The sequence below is a fragment of the Vespa mandarinia genome, chromosome 6 (assembly GCF_050613455.1).
Source record: "Vespa mandarinia isolate Hongniang chromosome 6, ASM5061345v1, whole genome shotgun sequence".
In the NCBI taxonomy this organism is placed as follows: Eukaryota; Metazoa; Arthropoda; class Insecta; order Hymenoptera; family Vespidae; genus Vespa; species Vespa mandarinia.
Genome location: NC_140815.1, coordinates 8,037,501 through 8,045,000, shown reverse-complemented (window position 1 = coordinate 8,045,000; position 7,500 = coordinate 8,037,501). Strand labels below are relative to the sequence as shown.

Here is a 7,500-nt window from a genome sequence, read left to right as displayed (position 1 = left end):
CCATCGAATTCCATCTATCCTATATATCGAATTTCTGGTATCTAATCTGTATTTAGAAATTTCCTATTCATTGACTAACCCTAAATTATTCTTGTATACCTATCTATATCCTTTATCTGTCCATTTATTCCCTTATTATCGATATATTTGTGCCAATTTTATCGATTATCATTTTTTAAGAATCATTCATCGATTCTTAAAAAAAAAGTTGACGTGTATAAAAAAAAAAAAAAAAAAAAAAAAAAAAAAAAAAAAAAAAAGAAAAAAGGAAGAGAGACTTATGTAATACGCGAAATCAATGATTAATTAATTCTACGAAATAATGATAAATTGAAATAAAACTTTATATATATATATACATATATTGTATTTATTTATATGGATTTAATACGTTCAATTATTTTCTTTTTTTTTGCTTCCTTATATATTTTTCTAACTTGAAATTATTTTAATAATTAGAAATTCTGGATTAAGATAAGGAGAGAGCGAGAGAGAAAGAGAGAGAGAGAGAGAGAGAGAGAGAGACAAAGAGAGTACTGAAAGAAAAAGAGAATTATCGGATAGTTTTAAGAAGGTACTTATTGTTAAAGGAGGTGCGAATAAGAGGTAAAATATGAAGTTCACTTCGACGGTACTTCCTCTCTTTCTCTCTCTCTCTCTCTCTCTCTCTCTCTCTCTCTCTCTCTTTCTCTCTCTTTCTTTTACCCTCTCGTCTCGTAGCGTAATTAAGAACTTTAGTTCGTTCGACTCTATCCTCATTTCTACTTACTTTCTTCTTGGCTGATGAAAGAGAAGACAGAAAAAGAAAGAAAAAAGATAGAGAAATAAAGTTTCAAGATTTGAACATCTAGAATCACGTAGTTGTTTCTGAAAAGCCTAAGGCATTTTATCGGTATTTGGAAAAATTACGAATCCTTGTTTCCGATCGAGAAATAAAAATTTAAAGTTGAATGAGAAGATAAAAAAAAGGCTTTATTGATTTTTATCGATAACGAAAAAAAAAAAAAAAAGAAAAAGAATTAGAAAGTAGAAAAAGATAAAAGAAAGAAAAGAAAGAGAAGAAGAAAAGAGACGTGAGAAATAGTTTATACTATCAATATCTCGCAGATAGTGAGTGAGAGAGAGAAAGAGAGAGAGAGAGAGAAAGAGAGAGAGAGAGAGATATTCGAATAAACTAAATCATTGGTACTCTGTTGTTCCTGATGTTAACGTGAAATTATACGAAATTATATATAATTACGTGATGTAATTACCCGACTCCCGTTATCACAGAAGCATCGGAATATCGTATCGTGACACGGTTTTTCGATTGTTAGCATAATCAATTAATTATTCTAATAATTAATTACATTTAGAAAATATTCGAACAAATCTCTCTATCTGTAATTATTTATGTATTTTCGTATTAGAGAAAAGTACAACATAACGAGTGATTCTACATTTATATTTTTTCTATTATATTTTGCTGATCTCTCTCTCTCTCTCTCTCTCTCTATAAAATATATATCTTTATCTTCTCCATTTGAAATTTTATCTCGAATCCATATTCGATTCACTATGTACACGTAAATATAAGAGAACACATTCACGCACATACATATATATATTTTTTTTTGTTGTAAATCTTATCCTTTCTTCGATTTTATTTGTTATCAGATCTCTTTTAATGTATTATATTTATCCCGAGAATACAGTTTTTAACATAGATATATAAATATCTCTCATAAAGAGAGAGAGAGAGAGAGAGAGAGAGAGAGAGAGAGAGAGAGAGAGAGAGAGAGAAATAATCTTTCATAGATACAAATACGAATCGTTGTTTTCTTTGTAGAGAAATACAATCTCTAGAGAAAACAAGATCGAATTGGTAAATAAAATAGAATATATATAAAGGTATCTAAATAATATACAAAATGTACGTCTCTCTTCCTCTTTTTCTCGACAGTGTACTCAATCGTGAAGGTAGATGTACGAGCGAGTATTATTATTTTCAAATTTTCAAAAAAAAAAAAGAAAAAAAGAAAAAAAGAAAAAAAAAAGAAAAAAAAATAGAGTGGAAGAAAGAAATCTCCGTAAGAAAAGAAAAAAAACAAAAAAATAATACGCGCTTCTACGCACAGTGAAATCGCGGAGGAAGGTTATAAACGAAAAAAAAAAAAAAAAAAAAAAAGAAAAAAAAAAGAAAAAGAAAAAGAGAAAGAGAAGGAGAACAAAATTTCATCTGAGATACAATGTTAAACGATTTCGAAATCGGTGAAGCGCGCTTCATGTGGTTTTACAGAAGGGTTGCTTTTCGTCTCCTCGATCGCATGCGACCGCACACCCTCGGAATACCTTAGAAATACACCGTGCTAATATCATCCTGGTAACGTCGCTTTAATGGCTCGAACAAATTTTCACGGTGGTCCGCCACCGTCCCCCCTGCCCCCCTCACCGTCGTAACCCCACACCACCCTTCTTCTCTTCCTCATCCGATGTTCACATGGTTTTGGTCGGTTCGGAAAGTTTTCAGACGAAATTTGTTACCAACCATAGCTTTTCACCATCCTATACCCTTAACCCTCTACCATTCTCCTTCTCAAAATTTCCCTTATATTTACACAGCCCCCTTTTCTCATCTCCAGTTTTGAAAATAACTATTCTCTATTTCTGTTTATCTAGTTATCTCTCTCTTTAACACCAGATGGATATTTCAGAATTAATGAGACACAGATTTCGTTTATCCATCCCTCCTCTTCCATCTCACCCTCTCTCTCTCTCTCTCTCTTTCTTGCCCACTTCAACTTCTCCCTTCAACCCCATCCCCTAACTTTTTCAACCCCTTCGCACAAAACACTAAAACGCCAACGGATAAACCATTATGCGATGTTCTCTCATTAATATATCTATCCAATTAATCGCTACCTATTATTTTAGGGTGCTTACGCGGAACGAACGAATGAACGTAGGTAGGTAAATAGGTAGAGGTATGTTACGTACGTACGTACGTACGTACGTACGTACCTATGAACTAACGAACTAACGAATGAACGAACGAACGAACGAACGAACGAACGAACGAACGAACGAACGAACGAACGAACGAACGAACGAACGAACGAACGAACGAACGAACGAACGAACGAACGAACGAACGATGGAGAATCCTCTACGTGTTTCGGCATTTTGCATGGAATACAAAACAAAAGATCCCCCTCGTGGGTTCTCTCTACAACCACGGACCGCTACCGGAACGTTGCCGTCGTATCACGTAAATCATGAGTGTCCGTTGTTTCCAACGATAATATCCTAAATAATAGACAAAACGATGATAAATATTTCCATAGTTGAATTATCAATCTGATAAATACATTAATTATATAACATATTCATTGATATAAATTTATCCGAGGAATTATCGTCGAACGAACAACTATACAGACAAGTGTGTATATATATATATATATATATTTTCATTTAAAGAGATTTTCCCATAAAAGAATTTTATTGATAGGTGGATAATGTAGCTGATTAAGGCTGATGTTTGACCAAACAACATCTTGTTTACCTTCGAAATCGTACAGATATGGATAGATATGTATGTGTGTGATACGTATGGATAGATACGTATGTGTATGTATGTATTATATATATTATATATATATATATATATATAATATATATATATATATATACAACAGATTTGCTCAAACGCGACGACTACCAGTTTTGCGAGATAACACGAGAGACAGGAAGTAGGATGTTCAAGAGGGGAACAATTTTCAAAAGTACGATAGGACGCAGGAGGAGAAAGAGGAGAAATTTTGGCATAATGAGGAAGAGTGGGAGGGAGAGAATATGTACAACGCATAGGTGTGTATATATATATATAACTTTGAAAATCCTCCTCTCGCATTTAGTCCCTCGGCTAGTATGCTTCGGTCTCGGTTTATATTCCTTCCCTATTTCTCCTCTGCGCACCTGTGTTATATGCAGCCTCGTTATTGACTCTTTCAAGGACTACCAAAACCACAGAGTATGTTGCTCCACTTTCGTGAACGAATCTATGGTGGTCCTATCTCTCTCTCTCTCTCTCTCTCTCTCTCTCTCGATTTCTTTCTCTATCTGACTTTTGCAGTTGCTATGCTCTCGATTTTCGACCACTCGACTATCTTTCTCTTTATTATCTTTCATTATACATTCGCTATATACAAGATATACATACACATACATACATATATATATATATATATATATATATATATATGTATATATGTATATGTAATGAGTTTTTCAAATACTTTGTGACATCATATTTAGAAACGTATTAGGTGTTACAGTATTTAGATAGAAACCAAAAATTTTCTTTCATTTAATCTTCGATTTAAATATCAGGATTGAAGTGCTTGTGCTTAGAATTTTTTTTTAATTTCAACATATATATATATATATATATATATATATATATATATATATAATGATTTAATAAACAAAAAAAAGAAAAATCAGAAATTTGCTTGACGTTAGGATCATTTGCAAGTGTAAAATAATTTTGTTTCTCACGTATCTTCGTTTCTTTTTCCTATTTTTTTTTTCTTTCTTTCTTTCTTTCTTTTTTTTTCTTTTCTCTCACACGACTCTCCTCATACAAAGTTTTTAGCAGTTTCTTCGGTATTCGACACGAATAAGGGAATTCAAGGAAAGCCAGTTTCTCCGAGACGACAGGTGGTGGCAGGAATAATCATTTTCTTTTCTCTTCTTTACTTTACTTTTCTTTTTTTTTTTTTATTTTCTCTTCTTCCTGCGATGCAATTGTGCATTCCTTTAAGTTTAATCCATAACATCGAAGATAGTTAGAGCTTCAATGAAATTTCTCGCAAAAGTTTTCCCACTTTCTCTTTCTCTCTTTCTCTCTTTCTCTACCTACGATTTTCCAAATCAACTATGTGCAATCACGTTAACCGTATGTATTTTAGAGACGAGAAATCTTCGAGTTTCGACAATCCACCTCTTGCGTTATATGCAACGCGCAAGCTATTAAATGAAACGAGAAAGGATGATTCGACGAGAAAGTTCATTTCCCTTATAGTTCCTTGGCAAAATGAAGATCTGTCCGAATGCATCGTGAAGGTTTCATTTCTTCGTCTTTTATTATTTTGCAAAATTCTTTTCTTTTTCTATCTATCTTTCTTTCTTTTCTTAATGTCGACGAACGTACACCTTCGAGTACTACGAGAAGAAGATAAAATGATCTCGCGTTTACATTCGTTTTGTAAAAGCTATATGTATACGTAATTCCTTTTATATACACATACACATATACACGCACAAACACACACACACACACACACACAAAAGAGGTATCTGTAAAATAAATAACTCTCTTCCTATTCGTAGGATCCCCTTTATTGCGAAAGTTTATCGTGAGGTGGTAAACCACGATTCCTACGTAGAAATATATTTTATAGAAGATTCCGCTGGTTATATTACGAATGAATCCGTATAAACTCGAAATAGAGTATCCTTTTTATAAAGATAATTATCTTTAAAAATAATATATCTTGTATGAATGAAAGAATGAAATGAATGAAAGAGTGCGCGGAAGAAAATACAAAAAGAAAAAGAAAACAAAACAAAACAGAACAAAAAGAAAGAAAAGAAAAGGAAAAGAAAAAAGGAGAAGACAAAAAAATAAAACAAAGAGAATATTTATAAATAATCAAAGAAAATATATCTGTGGATATATATATATATATATATATATATATATATATATATATATATATTAGAAGTTTAAGGATATATAATGGAATTCTTAGATTGGAAATTTTATAAAAAAAGATTTAATAAATAAATTTTGTATATGCATCGCGCGATCGAGCATCAAAAAAAAAAAAAAAAAAAAAAAGAAAGCATCTAACGTGTTAGAAAATTTTACGATGGAGAACGAGTGAACCCGTTAGATTCGAATAGCGTTTGGTGAAGACCTAGAAATGAGGAAGATCCGTTCAGAGAAAACCAATTTCGAAAACAAGTCGACCGTCTTTCTCATTCTGATAGATATTTCACCGTTCACCGGAGTTAACGAATATGTCGGATGCTGTGTGCGAGGAGTTGGCACTAAAAAAAAAAGAAAAAAAAAGAAAAATAGAAAAAATAAATATTTTGCAACACATCTTTCTGTCGTACACAGGATAATGGTCCGACGAAAGTTCCTAGACGATTCTAAAAATATAGATCACTCCTTCCTTCTCGTGATCTCTTGAATTGATTTATTTCTCTATTTATTTATTCTCTTTTCAAATCGTAAAACTGCACAAAAATTGAACGCCCTTTTTGTAACTCGAAAAAAGTGCAATTGATTTGTAGTTCCTAAGAAAAAAATTGCCTAAGGGACTTTCGGCCCATTCTGTATTTACGAGCAGTTCGTATTTCGATGGCAGCGGAGTTATCTGAAAAAAAAAAAAAAAAAAAAAAAGAAAAAAAAAGAGAAAAGAAACCTTTCCAGGCGCGTTTTATGAAAAATTCGTTTACTTTTTTACATCTTCAACAAAAAAAAGAAAAAAAAAAAAAAAAAAAGAAAAACAACATCGAATTGTTCTTTCATTCGTTATTTACTTTTTCGTACGGCCAATCTGACGATTTTCTTTTCCTTTCTTTCTTTCTTTCTTTCTTTTTCTTTTTATTTTTTTATTTTTTTTTTTTTTTTTTTTTTATAGATATACGTAAAAAGAAGAGAAAAAGAAGAAGAAAAAAAATAAAGAAGTGAATAAAATAGGAGAATATCGAAAAATGAAATTTCTCTGGAATTTGTCCGTCCAACTTGTTTCCACGTTGAATTTTACGTTATCATAAAGAAGAAGAAGAAGAAGAAGAAGAAGAAGAAGAAGTAGTAGTAGTAGAAGTAAAAGAAGTAATAGTAGTAGTAGAAGTAAAAGAAGTAATAGTAGTAGTAGAAGTAAAAGAAGTAGAAGAAGATGTAGCAGGCAGAAGAGATAGTTACATATATAAAATGTTTTATATATTCCGAATCGTAAAGTTTCTTCGATGCAACTGTTGCATCGCGAGAAAAAAGGATAAAGAGAGAAAGAGAGAGCGGGCGAGAGCGCGCGCGCGCACGAGAGAGAGAGAGAGAGATAGAGATAGAGAAAGAGAGAGAGAGAAAGAAAGAAAGAGTACATGCAAGATTTATTAAACGTTTTCTCTCCTCCCGATCCCTTCCCCGTTTCCATCACGAAACAACATGTAAATGTTAGATGTATCTTCCCGTTGCTGTATTAAAATATACATTATCACGTTGTGCAAATACACGTTTATCCATTTATTTACGATTTTCCTTGCTTTTTCCGATCCTGTTTAGATCCTCTTAGCTAGAAAATTGCTAGTCAACGTACGAAAACAGCATTGCCCCGTCTACTACTCGGGTAGAATTCAAAGTATTACCACGATCGCGATTAGATAGAGATAAAGAGATAGATGGAGATACGATAGAGAAAGAGACATATATATATATATATATATATA

General features: G+C 32.3%; 1 protein-coding gene across 1 annotated transcript in view; it reads right to left on the bottom strand.

The window, feature by feature from the left end:
- LOC118440766 (uncharacterized) overlaps positions 1 to 7,500 on the bottom strand; it is a 260,945-nt gene that overhangs the window by 69,223 nt on the left and 184,222 nt on the right. The window lies entirely within an intron of this gene.